Source organism: Macrotis lagotis, chromosome 1, assembly GCF_037893015.1.
Source record: "Macrotis lagotis isolate mMagLag1 chromosome 1, bilby.v1.9.chrom.fasta, whole genome shotgun sequence".
NCBI classification, from domain to species: Eukaryota; Metazoa; Chordata; class Mammalia; order Peramelemorphia; family Peramelidae; genus Macrotis; species Macrotis lagotis.
The window spans coordinates 566074934-566098682 of NC_133658.1; the positions used below are offsets into that span (position 1 = coordinate 566074934).

General features: G+C 34.0%; 1 long non-coding RNA gene across 1 annotated transcript in view; it reads right to left on the reverse strand.

Annotated features, from left to right (window-relative positions):
- Window positions 1-23749, reverse strand: part of LOC141507147 (uncharacterized) — an 866305-nt gene that overhangs the window by 506690 nt on the left and 335866 nt on the right. The window contains exon 7 of the long non-coding RNA XR_012474087.1: window positions 16334-16409. This is a non-coding gene — a long non-coding RNA (uncharacterized LOC141507147). The remainder of the gene's footprint in view (window positions 1-16333; window positions 16410-23749) is intronic.

Below are 23749 nucleotides of genomic sequence, written 5' to 3' on the forward strand. Positions count from 1 at the left end.
ATGTACTATATAATGCTAGTTATTATTGTTGCTGTTGCTATTGTTATTACTTCCCTCTGTTTGAACTAATTTAATAGTTAAAAAAAAGAAAAGTTGGGGCTGGACAGTGTGATTTCTGACCAGGTCTAGAATAAATGAACTAATAGAGTATCAAGCTTCATAATATTTCTGAGGGAACTATACAGTCATATTCGCTTACAGTTTTTTGAAGGTGATAATGAAAATGGGCATGAGTGCCCAGCATGTATGTCGTTCCTTTTAGCTCTCATGGAAGATACAGAAGTTTAACTGCCACTGCTTAGAGCAAACACATTTACACTCTGCCCATTCATTTTCACTAAGAGCATTAAGTAGTAAATCTCATTTAAGTTTAACTGTAGTTTGACTTCACCATCATGTTATGTTTTATTGCAAAATTGTCAGGAATTCTCTGACTCCTCTCTCTTGCAAATGAATTGTATTATGCCCCACCCCCTTAAAAACAGGATCCAAATGCTAAGACTTCCTAATACTTCTCCCCTAAGTCTAAAGCCTGCTTTACTTAAGACATCTTATATTTATTTTGTATTCATTCTCCATGATCTTATACATACACACTCTATCACCCTAAATAGAATGTATGCTCCTTCAGAGTAGGAATTTTTCCATTATTTTAAAAAAAAAAATTGCATCCAGAATGTCAGGTATATAACTTAGTACTGATTGGATGATTTTTAATTGATTAATAATCAAGACAACATTACTTACTCATGAACTTAAGAACTACTCTAGTATACTACACAGTATTTTCTGATGGAATTATACAGGCTCATCCTATTCACTGATAGCTCTTTGCAGAGAATAGTGAATATGGATGTCTTCCAACATGTAGGAACATTTGTATATACATATAATTATACCAGTAAAGGAGTAAAATAATGAAATTTATTGTACTCTGTTTACATGTCTATTGACAAATCTTTATTATAAATAATAGTCTCTGCCTGCATTGCAGTCAGTTGCCATGGAGGAATGAAAATATGATTCCAGTTCCAAAAGTAATACTGAGTTTTAGGAATCTGGAATTTCATTAGAAGGGATGATCAGTCAACAGCTTAAAATATTGGCATTAGAATATGTGTTAGCCATATAATCAAGAGATAGCTAGGTAGCAGAGTGAGGAGCCATCTCCAGTCATCCTGAGCCTAGAATGCTTTTTTTTTGAACTATGCAAAAGATGCTCTTCTTGATCACTGAGAAACACTAACAGTCTTATCCTACAAGCTTGATTTTTTTTTTGAGGGGAAGTAGTCATTCTTGGCCTCTTCTCATTTCTCTCACCTAAACTTAAGGATTGAATGGGCATTGCCTCAGTCACACTGACCCAGGAAAGACCTAGCATTTAAAAGGTCAAGGTCTCCCATTGCATCCAGAACCACCTCCAGTTGTCCCAATCTATATCTGGTCACTGCATTGGAACCAAAAGGCTCTGAAGGAGAAAGTGAGGCTGGTGACTTTGCTCAGCATACCCTCACTCAAATACAATTCAGAAGCATGTCATGGAATCTTTTCCCTGATGTTATGAACTTCTTCCAGAACAGAGGACAAACATCAATTATCAGGTGGCATAGTAGATAAAGTGTGGAGCCTGGAGTTAGGAAGTCATTTTCCTGAGTTCAAATCTAGCCTCAGACACTTATTAGCTGTGTAACCCTGGGCCAGTGATTTAACCCTGTTTACCTCAGTTTTCTCATTAGAAAAATGAACTGAAGATGGCAAAACTAGTCCAGTATCTTTGCTAAGAAAATCTCAAATGGGATAATGAAGAGTAGAGCATGACTAAAGGGACTGAACAACAGCATGTAATCAAGTACTAGAATTTTATTTTAAACTCTCAGATAATAAGCCTTCACAGTAAAAAAAATGTAAATAGAGTCATAATCTATTAATTTGCTCATTCCTTTTTATAAAGCTATGTTAATCTTTGTTAGATATGTTGCACTAATAAATGCACATACTTTTAGAATTTAGGACAAATAATAAGGTGGACGTGATTTCTATGTCTTTGAGAATGACAATTAGAGAAAGTTGAAAAGTTGAAAACCCAAATGAGTAGAGAACTCTAGATGAAAATATTTAATCTTAAAAAGGATTGAAAAGGCTAAAATTTTCTAAGCAAATATCATCACAATAGAATACAATATCTTTGTGAAAGAAAAATAGCCAAGAACAGATTATCTCTGACATAGACACATAAAGGACTAATAACATAAAACCCCAAATTAAAAATGAGAGACAGGAAAAAGTTCTAGCTAATACTACATATAATCAGCTTGGGTTTGAAAATAAAGCATATTCCTAGCGATACATGAGTGTGGGTGAGGGTGTGCATTTTTTTTTCAAGGTTAAATTGTATCCAATGAAAATAAAATATTCACCATTGGAACCAAATGTTAAAGTGGGCGCTGATTGTAAATAATGCATGCCATGACCATTGAAGGTCAAATGAAAAATAACAACAATCTAACAGATTCACTATAGTTTAAAAAAAAAATAGAACTTGAGAAGAGGTTCTTATGATATCTCTACTTCTCAGATGATAACTAGTTAAAAGCTTATATTTTAAAGACTTAGGGAGACTTACAACAAAGTCTATTAAGTTAAAAAAGTTCACAAAAATATAGTAAATATTTTCATTATGTTATGAAATTTAATATCACTGTAAGCATTACTATCAGCTATAAGCTCACAGGTAATACTACAAACTAAAGAAAATAAAGTTCTTGAATTGATTGGTTGCCAAAATTTACTCACATATTTATTTCAGTTAAGGTAAGTCTAATGGATAAAACTAAACCTAATTTGATTAGAATTTATTTAATTGAGATAACAATCATAAACATATTAACTATCTAGAAAGTTATGCTTGTATGCAGCCTACATAAGACTATATCTCAGAGTGAGTGTATCTTTACATCTAAATGAAAGGCTCAAGATATAACTTGACATAGTCTCCCTAGACAGAGAACAACTATTAGTTATTTCTGCAATTAGTATCATTTTAATAATTTTAATTACAACAATTTATTTGATAATTTAAGGAGTTAGGCTCCCCTCAAGTTCTGCTACAAGTTACTTATTCACCTGCCTATAAACTCCCAACAGAAAAGATCAGGTAAACACTGATTTACTCAATTCCTTCAGAAACCACTTCCTCCATTTTGCTTATTGTTAAACAGATTGTCTTATCTTTGACCTCCAGGTTCTACTTGATTGGATCTTGATTTTGATCTGCTTTTTTCTTCCCTGTTTGGTACAAGAGAATTCTTCAGTCTTATATTGTTCTCAAGATAATAGCTATACCCTAAAAAATGAAGATGAACATTTCCAGAAAAAAAAGGGAGAAAAGAAATCCCATAAGGCCAAATTATTGGGAAATTTGGGCTCAAACACATCTAGTTCCCTAGAATAAGATAATTTGATAGGTGACTGCATTATTAATAAAAGACATTTGGATTCTCATATCCATTTCTGCATTTGATTTCTTATATATTATTTTGATTAAATCATATGGAGAATATCTAGTTTCCTAAACATATGTAGTTAGAAAATAGAGGAAGCAAAAATTATCCTAATATTATTATGAAAATAATTTTGATCTCATGAATCCCCTAAAAGGCCAGGAAACACCTAGACCACAACTTTGAGAATTACTGATCTTGAGCTCTAAGAGTCTAAGTGACTAAGTCACATGCGGTTACATAATCGATGGAACTTGAAATCAGGCTGTCTTTTTATCTACCATATTATGTTGTTCTCTTAGAACATAATTGTTAAGTATTGTAAAGTAAATGTTTGTTTGAACTGGTCTACTTACTTTATTAATTACTGCCTGTCAATGAAAGATTATAAAGCAAAGATGAATTTCACAAGTATATGTGAATTTAGATAGGTTTAAATTTCATACCCAGGTCCTAGATCACTCAATATTTTCATGAAATGAGAGGTTATAACAATGAGGTATGGATTAATGCTTATATCAATGTTATTATCCTTTTCAATGGTAATGAACTTTATATCTGATTTAGTGTAAGCAATGTCTCTAACTTTGTAGATCTATATGAAAGCCTTTGTCATTTGTTACCTCATTGGCAATGTATTACCAAAAATGAATTATATCAGCAAAACTGTAAGAATATCACTAGAGAAATATGTGACAGGGAAAGGAGCACCGTGCATATAACAAGTCTGAGGGAAAAACCAATGGGTAACCATCATGCCCCACTGACATCAATGCATTGTTGAGATCCGGAGGAAGAAACACAGTAAACTAAGTGGATTCTTACTGTAGTTACACCCATCCGCATGTGTGCATAGATACAAATGTGCTACAATAGGCCAAGAATGGATTTACTATTGTATTCTACAATTTAAAGGGAATAAAAAACGTGTTGGGTTGCTCCTCTTTTATTTGTCTTCTCTTTTAGGATATCAATAAGTAGTTAAATCAATGTAATTTTCTTTTCTAAAAGTCCTAGTAACCTTGAAGGTTGAAAAATCCTTAAGTATCTTGAAATTCCTTCTCAATCTTTGTTTCCATGTTATGAATAGCACTTATCAGTCATATAACAGCACTTCTCTACACATAGTCTCAAAAACAAACTAATTTCTAATAACTAACTTCACTGATGAAGAACCTTTCTCTTGAGAAGCAAAAGCGATTTACACATAATTCTAGCACTAATAATAATAAACTATATGTATGGAGTGTCTTTATTACAAATAACTCTAATTGCTTCAAGCACATCATTTATTTTCTCTTTTTAATAGATAAATAAGAGAGAGGAAAGCATCCCTAGCTTTGATGGATAAGGAAAGTGAGATGTTCAAAACCATGTGTAGAAAAAATCATACAGTTGATCAATGACCAAGGCAAGCCATCTAATGTTTTCCCAAGAGTGTAGACCATACTTTCTGATGAACACCATAATAAAGATATTAGTAATACTAATATCATTAATCAGATGTCATATCAACAGTAAAGAGTTTTTATTCAAGAACAAGTTCTTTCCAGTCTTTATTTCTTTCCCCTACTCAAACCTGACAGGTTGCATCAAACTGTTTTCAAGTATTCTAGGTACAAATAACACTGCCCATCAAGGTTATGGAATCTGGAGATGCCACAGGCAAGTCTTCTGTCTAAATGTGACATCAATATTAGGTGAAAGACCTATCATAAGCACTTTATCACAACAAAATCACTAGAAATTACATCACCAACAAACATACTGATTCATGTAAATAAATAAGATAAGCAAAGGACAGTTTATGGCTTGGAAACTTGCCAATTGGTGAGGGAGCAAATACTAAGATTCAGGTCTACTGACACTTGATTACTATTTACTAATTTAATTTCCTATTATGTACTAATACAGAAAATTGTTGTCTTTTTTTCTTTATTTAAGGCAATGGGATTAAGTGGCTTGCCCAAGGTCACACAGCTAGGTAATTATTAGCTGTTTGAGGTCAAATTTAAACTCAGGTACTCCTGACTCCAGGGCCAGTACTCTAGCCACTGTGGCACCTAGCTCCCCAGAAAATATTTTCCTAGGTATGTGTAGAAATTTTCATTTAGGATGTTTTGATGGCAAAAAAAAATTTTTAAATGGACTTTTCACTATTTTCTGAACTACTGGAAGAATTTTAGCACCATATGCCCTACTCTTTCCTAGGTCAGAAATCAGAGGACAGTATTATCAAGTTGTCATTAGGAATATATGAAGGGGATGCATTTATAGCCAAGTATGCAGCAATTTAATGTGTGATTTCCATTGTCATTCCTGAGAAATTTGTCCTTAATTCCCTGAAAATGTACAGCTGAGAAGAGTCACAAGGCTCCTGATTATTTCTCATCAGTCCTGAAAGATTAGATAGCTTCTTCCATCTTAGAAAAGGTTTCTTCAGTCAAAATTTCCACGAGAACACTGACTAGAGTGATATTCTTAACAAAATGTTATATGACTTGAAAAAAAATCTTCCAAGGAAACCAATCAATTCAAAAGATGTGTTAATGTACTTTCTAATTTAGGGGTGCTATCAATATTACTGACACTGAAACATCTTGCAAAGACAGAGAATTTGCCAAAAAGCAATGTCTCACCTGACAGGTCTTTTTCTAATGCCATTTCACTATTATCTCCCTCAGGATTTAGATGCATTGTTTTAAAAATTAAGCAAAGAAACAAAAACAACTCACAGACTTGGAAGTACTGTTTGTGATACAGAGAGGGAAAATATTATGAGTGAAGCAGATTTGCTTTAACTATGAAGAAAAACTTTATAGCACTTAATCTCTGATGGAACTTCCTACCTCTCTCTCTCTCTCTCTCTCTCTCTCTCTCTCTCTCTCTCTCTCTCTCTCTCTCTCTCTTTGTGTGTGTGTGTGTGTGTGTGTGTGTGTGTGTTTCACCTTCCATCTAACCATCCCTCTCCAACTAGAGTATAAGACAGAATCAAGGCCATCCTCTGAACCTCAAAAAAATAATTAACAAATAATAATTAACAAATTAACAAATTAACAATAATTAACAAATAATAATTAACAAATTAATTCTGGTCTTATTAGAGCTCCATTTCAAAACTAATTGTTTAAGTAACAACTTCTACTTTAATTATGGTATTTACTGTCCATTAAAATTGAAATTACACTCACATTTCATAAATGCATGCTTGTACTTTTATAGTAGAAAGGAGCAAGAGGGTGCTAAGAACTGTACATTTTTATAAATTGTCTCCAAATATTCATTTAACCATTGATATATATTCCATTAAATCAAATGTATTTTTATGGTTAACACTAAGTACATCTTGTATTCTTTGAACTTTTTACTCATCTGAGTGGCTTACAGAAGCAATATGAAATTGAGTTGTCATTTATAAAAATCTGTCTATCCTTTTCTCATACCTTCATCAAAGAGGTTCTCAATATATGTACAAATTATTCTCATAAAAATTTATAGAAAAGGATGATATAAGATGATAGTTCATGGTATTTTCCCAGTTATCTTTTTTAATAATAACAATAACTGATTTTTTTTTGTATTCATTCCTCTTTCAGATAATTTTAAAACTGATCCTTCACTGATAACAAAATTATGTCATATCCAGCATCTTCTGTCAATGGAAATGTTCCAAATTTCCAATGTGAGTTCCTCCAAGAGGACCTCCAGCTTAAAGTACACTGTGGATCTTTTATCACTCAAAACCAAAGCTCATGAACCCCATTCCCCCCCTCCCAGCCCCACAATGTGTTTACTTTTAATAGTAAGCCTAAGGTCACAATTCAGAGCAAAGGTATTTAATCAAGGAAAATAATTTTAAAAGAAATAATAAAATATTTCCTTAAAAAACACAGGGAACACTTTCCCATAATTAATATCTATATCATCAGTAAGGAAAATTAACATATATATAGGGAACATATACATGTAAATAGGTATACACATATGAATTGTGTATGTATAAGTGATATGTGGACTATGCATATCTATCACTTGGTCAGGTACACATATTTATGGCAGGCACATTTGGCCATCATCTACACATGGAGAAGTAGCATGTTTTTGACACTTTAGGGATAGTGATGACTTCTGGTGATGATAACATATTTTTTCTGTCAGACTCTACTGGATACTGCTCTACTGGTTGTATAAGCTTCATCAAATTTTGCTCCATAGAATGTATGGTCTCCACTGGATGCTATTCCACTGAAGACACTGTTTTTGATAGTCACTGTTCCACTGGATACATGCTTCTGTCAGATGCCTGTGGAAATCTGTCATGGCCTCATTAAGCATATGGATGGAGTTTGATGGGTCAATGAGACATTCAAATGGCAATGTTCAACAGCCATTTGATGATACTAAAAAGAGATTAGGGCTAGACATATAGCTGTACTTATTTTTAATGAATGCCTACTGGATTGAATTAGTCTGGGAATAATTGTAATAATAATTATTAATGATGAAATCACTAACAGAGAATGTATGGAAAGAGAAAGGAAGGGAATTTTGGTTAGAACTTTAGATGAAATCTTAATTAAAGGGACAGAAATGTAGAGGAATAAAAGATTGTTTTATTTATTTATTGCTTTTTACTTACAAAATAGCCTTTGATTTGGCAGAGCAAAATTCTGCTTTAAAGGTTCTCATCCTGCAAAGTTTCTCTCATGCTTCTGTTTATACAGGATTCCTTGAGAGAATGCAACCACAGAGACAACTTTGTTCTACAATCCTCTGAGTATCAATATTAAGTGAGGCATAAAACATGGAAACATATGCTCAGGAAAGGTGTTTGCCAGTGTCATGGAGGATACCCTGCATTAAGTCCAAATAGAACATGGATTTCTTATAGATGGCATGGTTCTCCAGATGCTCCTGTTTATGGAAAACATTGTGTTGACTGCATTGAATCCAGGAACACTACAGGGCCTCTTCACTGAGATCCATAGTCCCTCAAAAGAGAGAGGTCTAGCAATTTACATATACATTGTCCACATTGTAATATATCTTTAGATAGGTACTACAGATGGAAGTGAAGTAGGACCAAAATTGAACAGGAGGAGAGAAGGCTGGATCACATTTTGGAAGATCCCCAACAATTCCAATGTTCCCAAGCTGCTTCCCAATGCAAAAGCCATTTTGTAATACCCATAATCTTATAGTGATATATATGTGGCTTCAAATCATAAAATGTCATTATCTCTGAGGGATCACAATTGTACATCTCAAAAAAGACACTGGAAAGATGCATTAGGCAGGATTTGGAGGAAGGGATTAATTGACTAAAGGACTATGTCCAAGGCTTGGACACAAGCAAAACCAGGTAAAAAAATATAATTTAGTACTCAGTAAAGGACGCAGGTCAATCATAGGGCAAGAACAAGTTGGCACATCATATGTGTTTACTGACTGATTCAAGAATCAAGAATTTAAGAATTAAGTTCCAAGTATTGCTTAATTAACCACAAAATAGTAAAATAAATTGAATCCTGTTTCATTTATAAACTATGAGATTTAAGAATAAAACCAAATCATTCTTTAATTAAAACAAATTTAATGAGCTTGGACATTTAAAGGTTGACCTAGGTAAAGTCAAATGGTACTACCTGTACTATATAATGGGAACCATAGGTATGATTATTAAGATGGTGGGGACAATGGAGCAGATAGCATTAAACATTAAAAAGAATTATATGGCATGAGCCAAATATAATTCAAAGTGAAAAATTTTATAGGTATAACCAATTCTACCATTCTCCTTTTCCACTTTATATTATCAACAACTGAGTAGTGGGAAGAAGGTTTCTGTTTACAGCTAAAAACTTATAGTAGTTTATTAGTCTTTCTTCAAAGGTCAAAAGTACTTCATCATCTCTTTTTCTTCAGAAATCTGATAAAGGCTAGTATAAACTATTTGATAATATTTCATCAAATAAGAAACTAAGGCATGAAGAAGATAAATAGCTTAATAATGTCCTATAGTTAAGAAGAATTAGAAATGGAATAAATCTTAGTCCTTGTGGCTTCTACTTAGAAAATCACAGCATTTTAGAATTAGCAAGACTCTTGGAGATAACCTACAGTTAGGTATTGATTTGTTCAAGTAATGAATTGAATTTTCATGAAATGGTCACAATATTTAAATTTGAACTAGATGTATTCAATAGTCTGGAACTGGATACCATATTCTACAAATAATGCAAGTTTGAATACAAACAACCATTTCATGTGGTTCATTCTTTGCACCCCTTAGGACTTAGAGGTAATTTAACTTCAAATGTAGTATCTAAAAACTCAGTTCAAATCTACCATCTAAAGGGATACATTCCCAGTCTCCCCTTCTACTGGTTACTTTGCCCTTATTGATTTTAATCTTTCTATTGTTCATTTGTTTTAATTGTATCCAACTGGCTGTGACCCCATTTTGCAGTTTTCTTGGCAATGACATTGGAGCGATATGTCATTTCTTTTTCCAGCTCATTTTACAGATGAGGAAACTGAGACAAATAGAGATAAATGACTTGCTTAGGGTCATGCAACTAGTTAGTGTATGACCGGATTTGAACTCAGGAAGATGAGTCTTCCTAACTCCAGGGCTGGTGCTCTATTCACTGTGCCACCTCACTGCCTATCTTTCACCTGCACTCTAAATATATGCATGTACATGCTATTTACATGTCTTTTACATGAGAAAGTGAACTCTCTGAGGACAGGAACTGCTTTCTCATTTGGTGTATGACAAGTCCTTAGTACAATGCTGACCACCTTGTAAAAAAACAGAACAATGCTTGTTGATTGACATAAATTTTCTCTAGGGAGCTAGGGGATATGGGAAATAAACATGTGAACACTAAACTTGTAGTCAGGAAGACCTGAATCTAAATCCTCTCTCTAACACTGATACTAGATAAATGATTCTGGGCAAGTTGGGTAACTTCTTTTTTGCCCCAGTTTCCTCATCGATAAAATGGGGACTGTTATAAGGCTCAGATGAAATAATATTTTTAAGTGCTTTGTGAACTTTAAAATTTGTAAAATAATTGTCATATTATTATTATTATTATCTACCATTTTTCTTTAACTTTAGGAAAATTAGAGAACTAATTACTACTGATTATTTAACATGAACAGGAGATTGGAAGAGACAATTGATAAACAGAAAATAATTTCTTATTGTTAACATTTTAAAGTAAGGCCCAGGGAAATTCATTTCTGGATTTAATAATTGCTCTTATTCTACCTGAGTGGCCTAAAATAGCAATTGTAGGGACATTGACAATTGGACCAAAAAGGTATTTGAGCTGATTTAACATTGTTTCACTGATTCACAGGAGAAATAACTCCACATGAACTTCTGTGGTTGTAACACTCAAATATTATGTTTATCATTTCTAAAACTTTCAATTTAGTTGATATAATTGCAATTCTCTTAATTATTCAAAATCTCTGTTCTCTCTTCCACTGACCATACTGCCAAACAAGTCTGATGACTTTCAACACAAAAATCCTTTTAAAGAATTATTAGTAATTAATAAGAATTGATGAAATTTTATGATTCATTTATAATGCGTTTTGTGTTTCCAGTCACTTTGTTTCCTGATCACCTTACATAATAAAACACACCAATATTTAAAAAAAGCAGCTCAGACGATCACTCAGTCAAGTCATCGAGCATATTCTGACTGCCTCCTCTGTACAGGCACTGTGCTAAGGCTGGAAATACAAAGAAAGGCCAAAGATAATCCTTGCTCTCAAGAGCTCAGAATCTAAGGAAGACAACATGAAAGCAACTACTTTAAAACAAGATGCATAAGGAAAAATGGAAATGACAGAGGAAAAGCATTAGCATTAAGGAAAGTTTGGAAAAATTTCTTGTAAAAGGTGAAAAAAACAACAGAAAGAATTTGAAAGGGAGAAGAGAAACAGTAAAAAGTCTTATTTTAAACAATAAATACTAAAAACCAAACTATAAAAACATCTATTAACCAACCAAAGGAATTATAACAATTATTAACTTAAGAGGAAATAAAATTCATTTGACCTTTTCTTGGAAGATTGTCAGAGATCTACTTTAGCTTAGGCAGAGGGAAAGTATGTTGTGATGTATCAGACCCTACCTGGCTTAAAAAAATCCAAATACATTTCAGAAATATTATTAAGCATTAGCACAAAGTTATGGATATCACTAATATATGTACTATTTTTACTTTTCACTATTTCAGACTCTAACTTGAGCACAACATACATACACATATATGTTTGCATATACATATTTGTGTATTTGCATATATATATATATATATATATATATATATATATATATATATATATATATATATATATATATATACCAGAGTGTGTATATGTTTGTAAGATCTTAATAGACAAGTAGGGACTTATGCTTATGTGGAAATCAACTAATGCTTCTATTGAAGTTATCTGGACTTGGATGAGATCTTACAAACTCCTCCCAACTCCTCAAATAAATCTTATATAAACTAAAGTTTAACTTTTCCCATTGCTCATAGAATATTAATTTTTATATTTCTGCAAAAGAAACTAAGCACATTAGGTACAGGTATAATGCTTCAAAATGCTGGAATCCAGAAGTTCTATGCTTCAATGTTAACCCTTTATGACATCTTCAAACACAATCTGTAAACATGGTAAAAAACAAAAATAAAGTCATGAGCTTTAACACTGAAATGAAACAGTTTGATTTCATATGCCTTCTATATTGAACTTACTTGCCTCTGAATAAAGAACAATATTATCAAGCAATGCTTGGGCTTAATGATACTTTGTGTTTTCAAGTCAAAAATGAAGGTGAGTCTAAATTGGTGCTAAAGTGTAACATGCTTCCATCAGCACTGGCAAAGTGAGGTGAGTGTGACTTTTAAAAGCCACAAAGTTTTTAAAACAGAAGAAGATCTCTGTCACTAATCCAAGAAGCTGCTGCCACTCTTTCAAGTTGGCTCAGCAGAGTCAGGTTTGAGACTCAGAGTGTATGGTTCATATCCTTCCTCTGACACTTATTATTTGTGTGCCCTTGAGCACACACAGTCATTCAACTTCCTGAGGTCTCAATTTCCCCATTTGAATTATAAGGATGCCAGACTAGATGACCTCTGAGGACCCTTCCACTTCTAAATCTAAGATACTATATACTCAAATATTACAAAAGTGCAAACATGTGCTGATATTGTTGATTTTTCATGTCCCTCTGTAAGACTGGGCAACTATAGGTAGCACAGTGGATAAAACACCAGTTCTGGAGTCAGGAATACCTGAGTTCAAATCTGGCTCATTCACTTACTAATTGTGTGACCCTGAACCTCAATTTCCTCATCTGTAAAATGAGCTGAAGAAAGAAATGACAAACTCCTCCAGGATCTTTGCCAAGGAAATCCCCAAAGTGTCACAATCAGATACAACTGAAACAATTCTGAAGATGAGCAACAAACACAACTCTGTCTCTAGGCAGAGAAGGGCCACATAGATTCAGATAAAGCCTCCCATGGATCAGAATGTAAGATATTTTCTTTCTTTTGCTGTATAGCACCAGACACTACTCTAATTATCTACATCTCTGCTCACTCCTCCATCTTCCTCACACAGGGAAGATGTCATAGCTTTAGAGTTACTTATCTTTAACACACACACACACACACACACACACACACACACACACACACATTCTTATTGACACATTCAACTTCCAACTTCCTGAATATAGTGACTGAAATTTATTCAAGAGGGTAAAAACAATGGAAAATGAGTTTTGGAAAGAAAGTAACGTCTTCAAGATTAAAATAGTACTATCATTCTAGTCATACTTACATGACTAAATGGCAAAAGTCACTAAAAGCAAAACCAAAGCAATTGGTAGGTGTGATTTGAAATAATAAAGCTCTTTCAAACTATTTTTTCCTAAAGCTCAAGAAAAATTTTCTCTGATGGAAACGGTCCCTGGCAACACTGACATCCTTTCACCATGCATGATGCCCATATTTTGGAAGCCTGCATCCTCTGTCACATTGGCTCTCTTCTAGTAACTGATTTCATTATGCCTGTAAGCCCAATTAAACTAGTGGAATTGCTAATGGTCTTCTGTCCATTTTATACATCATTGACAAGGGTAATCAGTCAACAAAATAAATTTGCCTCCTTGTAATATGTAGGCCCAGTGAATGTACAATGTCATAAGGGATGGATGGGACTTGGGGTAGACATCTATGAAATCACAGTTCTAAAAACAATCCTTTACATGTGATTAGCTGAAAATTACCTATATCTTTGTTTTATTTAGCTGGCCTCAAAGAAACAACCAATTTGGAGAACAATAAGATCGAAAACTTAGATAAGACATCTGAAAGATCTAACTCTCAAACTCCAAGGTTACTTTTACAGCTATGCCAAGAGCAGTTCAGGACAAATCACTTCTATGAAGTTTCTCATGTTTAAAATAGAAATGTGTCTGAAAAGTTCTTTGAAGTTCTCAGATCTTTTTGTGCCACATAAAATCTTACAATCTCAGTTTTACCCCAAAGGAAAAGCCTTATCACAATTTTAATTTGGATAAACTGGAGTTCTCAATCAAAAAGGTGGTAGTGGTGAGGGTGGAGATATGAAGGGTGGCTCTCAGGCCTCTATTGAAAATAAACCAGTAGTAGCTTAGCAGAGAACATGTAGGCACATATCAGACTTTAATGAAAAATTGATTGATTTAGTAGATTTTGAACTATGATAGATGCTAAGAAAAAAGGAAGGATGCTAACCTTAGAAGAGATCAAACTGTTGTGATTTCCACAGAATGTTGTGGTCTTTTCATTTGTATGGAAACAGGTCTGACTTTTCACATATTGAAGGAGTAACTGCACAAATTCTCCCTAGCCCCAAGGTCTCCATTCTGTGCACATAGTTGCCCCATTCCCCTGAAGCTTCCCTTTGAGTCTGGCATTGCACATAAACTTTGGTAGTTAAACATACATTATCTATTCTATGTATCAAACAGGTTTTCTTTTGAATAATAGACTTTGATGTGTAATGAGATACAGGGCAACTTCTTCTTAAAGTCAGCTTCAGTAAATATGTTACTTATCAGAGCTGCAAACAATATTTGTGGGAGTTCTTAATGAGCATGAGTAGAGTGAGACAGAGAATGGAAAGACTAGTTGTTTAATATGTGGCTAAATTTCAGGAAGAAGTAGGTTTGAAGAGAACATGTCATTGGTAAATGTCTTGACTATATTTTTTTCTAGATGCTGGTCCCTGTCATACAAAATCAATTTTTCTACCTAATATCCATTCTGATTCTCAGGATAAAGATAATGGTAAATACCATTTTTACTTCAACCAAAATTATTGACAATGGAGTTGCCTATGTTCCATTTCTTTATTTTTTTTTTGCAAGGCAAATGGGGTTAAGTGGCTTGCCCAAGGCCACACAGCTAGGTAATTATTAAGTGTCTGAGACCGGATTTGAACCCAAGTACTCCTGACTCCAGGGCCGGTGCTTTATCTGCTGCGCCACCTAGCCGCCACCTAGCCGCCCCCTATGTTCCATTTCTCACAGAAACTGATATGAGCCAGAATTCAGATAACAGAGATAGTTCACCATTTCAGAGATCCTTCAATGTATGTAATCTATACACAATATGGGGGTTCACATATTTCAGGGAGCTGTCGTATCTACACTCTTCGGCTATCATGCCAACAAAAATCAGCAGAGAGTGACTAGAGGATTTTATGGTGGGTTCCTTCACCCTATGACTTAACCCCACCACTTCCACCACCACCGCCACTATTGCCATGCAATTAAAAACATTTTAACACTTTATACTGAAAAACAAAAATGCCACTTGAGAAAGTTATAAGCTCTGGATTTCATTACCAAACTGTACATTATGATCTTAAATCAAAAAAACAGATTGACTTAGTATTATAGTATTTCACAACCTTTCAGTTCAAAATTAAAATGCTTCCCCTCCACCAGCAGCTATAAGCTCTATTTTTTTTTACCCTGAGCGTCTGAATCTTTTATATGCTAGGGTTCTATTCACTGCCTGTTATTCAGACATTGAAATCCCAAATGTTAATTGTTCTTCCAAGTACATTGACAAAACAGCAGCTAAATAAGGGTAGGCCAGACTGTGGTAGACTCTGACATGCATTTATGGAACAATGGGGCTCTGAGAGACAGCCTTGTAGCTCACAGGAAGACATAAGATGTGCTATTTTGACTGCTTCATAGCAGAACGGGGAACACACGCACACAAGGGAATTATGCATCTTGCTTAGTTCTGCCCAAAGTCCTCAAGATAGCTGAATTCTATTGTGATGTCATCAAGAACTTTCTGTTCTTTTCAATTTCTTTTGTAGGTAAGGGCAATTTCTAATGACATCATAAAGGAAAAATGATTTTACTTTGATGTCATTAGAAACCTGCTACCATCTATTATCTTCATTCCAAAACATAGGCTTCTTCAATGATGGGATGACAGGAAATACATGTCTCTATGTTGAAGCCATATACCAACCCTAATCCAATTCAACTTAACCAACAGAAAAGATCAACAATGTGGGTTTGGTATAAAAAAAACACACACACATACACACTGAAAATTTAGCCCAACAAACTTTTTTTTTTTTTAAAGAAAGGAAATAACTGAAACTTATAAATTTAAGCAGGGATATTCAGATGGTTTACCAAATCTGGTTACTACTAATTTTGCTGCTTTTATCTTTAGAGACTGGTCACAGAAACAAGGAGAAAAGCAGAAGTTTTTACTTACAGGAATGCAGTAAAGCTCAACCTTTTTTGTTTTTAAGGTGCAGTGATTTCAGCCTCTAAATGTAACTTCAGGCAGTCTGAAAAGAAACAGGTTAAAATCTCTTTCAGTTATAATTGGTATTTCAGATTTAATTAAAAATTAAACTTTCATAATGTTTCACCATCCAAAGCAATGCATTATCAGTCAAGCGTAGCTTTTTTTTTTGAGGGAAAAAAAGAAACCCTCTTCCTGGAGTAGTTTTGTAATGAAAAGAAAAGAATCTAAAGAAAAAAAGAGGCAATTCTGAATATCAAAATATACCTCAGTGTTAAAGACTTTATAACGATATACTGAATTTCAAGAATATTATATCTTCTGTTGCATTTTTAAGGAGACAAAGATTTCACATACTGAAGACTATTAAAAATATTATTTTCAGACAAAAAGAAAGAATTGTAAAAATCAGAAAGCACATACTAAAATAAAATTGCTATTTAAACTTTAACCAGGAAAAAAATTTAGGCTCACACCACTCTAAAAGCAATGGATAGAGTTGACACATTTAATTTGCACATAGATTTGGCAAAGTGTTGGTTAGGGTAACACATATTCATGTTGTGAAACTTTAACATATATAAACATATATAAACATATATAATTAGTGTTGTTTAGGATTAAGACATACAAAGAACACAGAGAGATACAAAAACTAAATCAAGTTACCTGGTTTAAGTAATTCTAATCCCCTGCATTGATTTTTTTAATTAAAAAATTTAAATTTCAAATCAATAGGTTGGATGCTAAATTTCTAAAACTAATATAAATGGAGAATAACATCTGTATCCAGAGAAAGAATTGTGGAGTTTGAACAAATACCAAAGACTATTACCTTTAATTTAAAAAAAACCACATTATCTTATTATGTAATCTTGCTATCTCTTTTTTTTTCCTTAAGGATATGATTTCTCTCTCAACACATTCAATTTAGATCAAGCATGGAAACAATATAAAGACTAACAGACTGCCTTCTGTGGGAGTTGGGGAGAAGGAAGCAAGATTTGGGTAAAAAGTGTAAAATTCAAAAATAAATAAATTTATTTTTAAAAAACTAAATGTACAATTCAATACTATTATTTATGTTTTTAACTCTAATCCTTTTCTAGTCTTTCCTACTGAAGAAAAAATAACAAGAAAATAATCATTTCCAAATCAAATCATTACTACTAAGGGTACCAAATGACTAATGTGGCAATAGAAAAATTGCCCTTTCCTATGTAAATTTTAAATGATCTTATTAGTTGCCTATTATTTTTAAAATAAGTAAATGTTTTATGGTACTCTGCCATATTTATCTTTTTTACATATTGGAATATGATCATAAATCATTCTTGTTCAAGACAACTGAATAAATTGGAGAATATATTTATTACTCATTTATGGATTTTTTTCCCTTCAAATGTATATTAAAGTATATGTTTACTGTAATTTCATTGACTATATCAGATTGTATTTTTGTTTATATAATTTATATCTTCCCCACGCAGATACCAAACCCTATGAATGGGATTTAGATTTCTGGCATATGTGTGAATGTGTCTATATCTGCATATGTATATTTATTTGTGTATGTGTATGTGTATGTGTGTTTGTGTGTGTGTGTGTGTGTGTGTGCGTGTGTGTGTGTGTGTCCCTGTGTGAGGGCATTTAAATTATTGACAGTGACTTTAACTCAACTTTTCCCCCGCTTCTCATATGCTTGAATTAAACTAAAAATGTACCAGTATATAGAAGACAGAAATTATGGAGGCGTCACCAGGGACAACTGAATGAGATGAGGGGAGTGCACATATTTCCTTATAAGGCAACAAAACATTCATAAAAGAAACTGACAAAAATAACTCAAGCTCAGAAAATATATGGTATAACAATAATCCCCTGATAAATGATTCAGAAGCATAAAAATTATCTACCTCTAGATAAATTTGCATCACCAGCTGGCACTGTTCTGCTCACCAATTAAATATGGTGAATGAATATGACCCACAAGACAGGGAAGAGAAGAAGAAAGGATAAAGACTGGGCTGTAGCTATAGGCACAACTGGTTTGACTAGGGAGAGGGTTTTATCCATCAACCAATTTGATTTTTTAAATGAACTGACCAAGTGTTTTACCAAATTGCTCTGCTGATTCAAGTGAAATTATAAAATTACTTCTGTATATAGTAGATATATTTTAAGTATTTTCCCACTTTCTCCTCCTTTTCCTTGATTAGTGTCTCTCTCTTCTTCTACTTCATTTTCTTCTTTTCTCATTTTTCTCTATTTCTTTTCTTAGTACTCTTTTTTTCTTGGAGAAAAAATTCCCCAAATCACATTTTTATCGACCTTGGAGAAGAGATTTGGTCACAACTAAATCCTCATTCTAAAGGTCTGCTGTCCAATATAAGGAAAACTGAGAGCAGTTAGGGAAGCAGATCATCACCATCATCACCAGTGGTAGCAATCTTTTGGTCTGCACAATGTACCAAATAAAATAAGGATTGTAGTTTGTTTACATTTGACCCCCTCAAATAGGACCACAATATGAATATAATAATAGGACTATTACTATAGTACTTGGGCAAATGATTGAGCAAAACAGATGGATATTACTCTGAGCCAGAACTCAAAAAACACAGTAGCCAACTCGCTGTTGGCGACTACATATTTTGGCCCAAGGATGGGGCCTGGAAGTGGGGCCAGTTGTTCTTTCATATGCAGTTCCTCTAATGGTTTCTTCATGATAAAACCACTAATTCTGCCTAAAAAAGGCAGAACAGAGAACCTTGAATTGTTATGCAGGTTTAATAAGGTTAGACATTTAAGAAGTGGAGTGTTCTGGAAGATTCAGGGAAAATTGTGGACAAGACATTTTGCCATTGGAAGTTAATTTCTTCAAGAAGTTCCCAGTGTCATTTACATTTGCAAATTTAGGATGACTGATAAAAATCCTTCTAAGTGTTTCTTAAATAAGACATTCCATCTTTCATTGCCATTCTTTCTATACTGGCTGTCCCAGCTCTCTAGCAATTTCTTCCTTTCCTCTGTCTCTTAGAATTCCTAGATTCTTTCCATCTTCTACATAATGCCTTTCCTGATCCCCCCAACTAAGAGTGCATTCCTTCTTGAAAACTGACAGGTGCTTTTATTGAAAAATGTAAAAAAAAAGGCAGAAATTATTTGGATTGTACTTTTGTATCATCAACATTTACTGGGACACCTTGCACACAGTAGGTGCTTCATAGATGTGTGCCAGTTGACTGATCCCAGTTGGTTCTTAGCCTTCCAATTTCCAGATTCAGACAACAATATCATTTTTAGTAATCTCAACCATTGGTAAGATTCACTGAGTCAAGCAGTGCCCGACCTACCCAAGTCTTCATGGATCTCAACACCCAGAGATACACTGGAAGACAGCTTGGTAATCAATGCAGACTACAAAGTCTCAGAGAATGCTTATTTTGGAAGATGCCCCTTAATAAGTAAGTGACTGCCTTCTGCAGTTATACAAGCTCTTAGAAGCTTTTCAGGGGGACATGAAATGTGGCATACTGTAGAAAACCAAAATATAGGCCAAAAGGACACATATAGACCAGCTTATAAAAATCAACACCTAAGGATGAAATGAAAAAAAGTGCTTCTAAAGTATATAAACAGTTGTGAAACAGATAAAACTAGATAATTACTATCTTCAAGGAATGAACAAATGAACAAATAAACTTCACCAAATGTAGTAGGTTTAAATTAATCTCACCAATACCCTCTTGATGATGTCACTGTCCCAAGAAGTCAGTGAATACACATCTAATAATACCGATACCATGTATCAGATAATTGTGCTAAGACCTAGAAATACAAAAACAAAAAGGAAAGTTCCTGACATCAAGGAACTTATATTTAATGAGTGAAAAATAAGATGCACAAAGAAATTAGAAGGGGAGAAAGGAAAGGCAACCCAACATAGGATCATGTTGAAGAATTCCATATATTTGGATTAAGTTTTTGTCAGTTCACTCAAAGTCATATAAGAAACTCATCCACACCAAATTCAGTCCCACTTTCTTAAGAAGTAAAGCAGAGGGGCGGCTAGGTGGTGTAGTGGATAGAACACCAGCCCTGGAGTCAGGAGTACCTGAGTTCAAATCCAGCCTCAGACACTTAATAATTACCTAGCTGTGTGGCCTTGGGTACACTAACCCCATTGCCTTGTTAAAAAAAAACAAACCTAAAAAAAAAAAGAAGCAGAGAGGGGTAACTAAGTGGCTAGAGCACTCCTGGAGTCAGGAGGACCTGAGTTCAAATATGACCTCAAACACTTAATAATTATCTAGCTGTGTGACCTTGAGCAAGTCACTTAACCCTACCACCTAACAAAAAAATCCCCTGAAAAACAACAAAAAAAAAGTAAATCAGAGAAAAACAATTCTGTGATTAGTACAACAGGCCCATTCATAATATTTTCATTTCCTTTTGTTAGGGGTTTCACTATCAGTTCTTTCAAGAAAATGCATTTGGCCTAATAAATTAGAATGTCTAGATTCTCCTTTAGTTCAATGTATGTAAGGACTGTTTCCACAGTACACAGCATAGTACCTGGGACGTGGAAGGGGCTTAATAAATATTTTTTGAGTGATTGATTGTTTGAATCAAAAGTTATCAATGTAGAAATAAACTCCTTCTGCTTCTTATAATAACAGTAACCAATAATTGAGTAATTATATCTTCAATACATTAAGGATCCATGATTTATTCAGTGTTCACCCTGACTCTACTAAGGCAAATAATTAGTTCTAAGCTTTCATAGAGTTTTTATGAATGCAGGCCAACCTTCTGGAAATGAACATCTTTGAGCTTGGCTCTTCTGGTCCTCAGAAGACAGACAGACAGTTCATCACCAATTCTGCATACAAAGACATTCCAACTTAGCAAGACCCACCAGAAGGTACACATTGTACTGGCCAAGGCATCCAGGACCCAGGGTTACCTTCTTGCCATGATGAAAAGGAAATTAGTGGCAGAACCACTCACTATTAATCAAAATTCAGGAGGAAGAAGAAAAATATTTATAAAATGAAGGACAGGAAATAATCAATGTAAATTTAAAATGACAAATTTTGATATGGGTGCTTCTAAATATTTTGTTATATTCACATTCTTGGACAACATAGGTACATTATGGCCTTTCTAGCCTTGGAAGGAAGATGACCAGATCAGGCAGTCGGGACAGAGAGCAGTTTCTAAGAATGATTAACAGATTCCTGAGAAGGGAAAATATCTGGAGTAGAGATGAGGTTAGAAGTAAAAATATGCAAATTATGATTCAAAGACAGGAAACAGATGCATGGTTCCTTCTTCCCCTAAATCTTTTATAATTAGTAGATGTTTTACATTAAATTTATCTGTAGAACAGGATTTTTTAAACCTAGGGTCTACAGGTTTCAAGGACAGATTTCAAGGAATTCATGAACATAAATAAGGAAAAATTATATCTTTATTTCAATTTAACAGGTTTCCTTTGTAATTCTTTGTATTTTATTCTATGCATTTAAAAATGTTATTCTGAAAAGGGATCTATAAGTTTCATAGGCCTGCCAGAGGAATAGGTTACACACAATACTCCAACACCCACACACAGAATTCCTGTTATAGAAAGATACAGATTCCATTTGGTGTGCAAAAAACTTTAAAATATTAGAATAAATTTTCTAGTAGTTTAGAAATGTCATTTAATCCAATAGAAAATGGTGGAGGAAAAAGGCATGGTGCTTACATTTCATTAAGTCATAACATTTACTGTGCTTCTCTTAAAAGCAATCTAAGAATTAGAACCATAGGGATACTACAAATCAGGGTAGAAGGTCACTGACAAATTCTGTAGAACAAAAAAATCAACCTCATATTGACTTGATTTTCGATGTGTTTTTTTAAATATGGTTGATTTTTTAGATAATTTTGAGATATAGTCAAATATTTAGTTGCTTGATTTTTGTTGTTGTTTGAGTTAATTTTCTGTCATATCTGACTCTTCCTGACACCACTTGGGATTTTCTTGGCAGAGATACTGAAGTGGTTTGCCAATTCTTTCTCCAGCTCATTTTATAGATGAAGAAACCAAGGTAAAAATGGTTAAGTGACTTGTCCAGGATCATACAGCTAAGGAAGTGGCTAAGTCCAGATTTTGAAGTCACATAGATGAATCTTCCTGATTCCAGGTCCAGCACTCTATCCCCTGAGACTAACTGCCCCTAACTGCTTGCTAATTATGTCCTAAAGAGGCAGTGGGCACCATTCCAGAAGTTGACTGTCATAGGAATAAAACCATAGGTCAGGATAATTTGGATAATGTAAACACATAGTTAAACTTTTGCAGCATATGTCTACACTATCTAGTGGCTCAAGCCAAAGCAACTAATTAAATTTTTCATTCATAAAGTTGTAAATGTACCTCCTTTCACAAATATGAAGTCATGTAATTTTGGTCTCCTTCAGTTGAAATTGCATTTTAAGTGAGGGTAGAAAATCCAACTTTCCTCCAAATCTGAATTTAAATCTAATAGTAAGCTAATAAGTTTTCCATAAAGTATTTAATCACTGACCAAAAATCATATCACTGATCATGGGAGTGGTTTTAATACATGGATCATTTATTCTGCTTTGTAGTTCTATGGATATACAATCGCAGGGTCACAGATTTCAATCTGGAAAAGAGATTAGAAGTCATCGAGGCAAATTCCTGACAGGAAACAGATGGTTAGGTATTCTTTCCAGTGGCGTCTAGAAGCTGAGATTGATCCCTATGACAACTGAGTCCCATTAGTAAGGCAGTGTGGGGTAGCAGAAGGAGTGCTATCACTAGGGTCAGAAGATGACTCAGTTTGAATATGATAGTTACTAATTATGTGACCTTGAGCAATCACTTAATCTTTCTGACCTTTATCCTTTCCTCATCCTTAAAATGGGTATCAAGTTTTTTTCTAATTCCTTCCCCAGTTCTCCCACCCCAGGATTCCCAAAAAGAAAATTACAACCTGAGATATCTGGAACTAGAATAATTAGGAATAGAATTTCTGACAGATTTTAAGAGGGGGGATTTTCCAGGCTATCTAGAGATCAAAGAAATATGTTAAAAATTTGACAGTGGTCCTAAGCCAGCACCTGCTATTGTCTGAGAATAGATGAGGTAGAGTTTGGACATATCTTTTTAAATTTATTCCCACCATGTTGGAAACTACACTTGTATATGATCTTGTCATATAAACCACCCAGCATAGTCCCTACAAAGGCTAGGTATCTTAAGCAATCACCCAGTGTAAAGTACCAAATCTGGGTTTTCAAACTTCAAATCCAGTGTTCTTTTTTCCCCTACTTTACCAAAATGACACCTTTTAGTAAACTTAT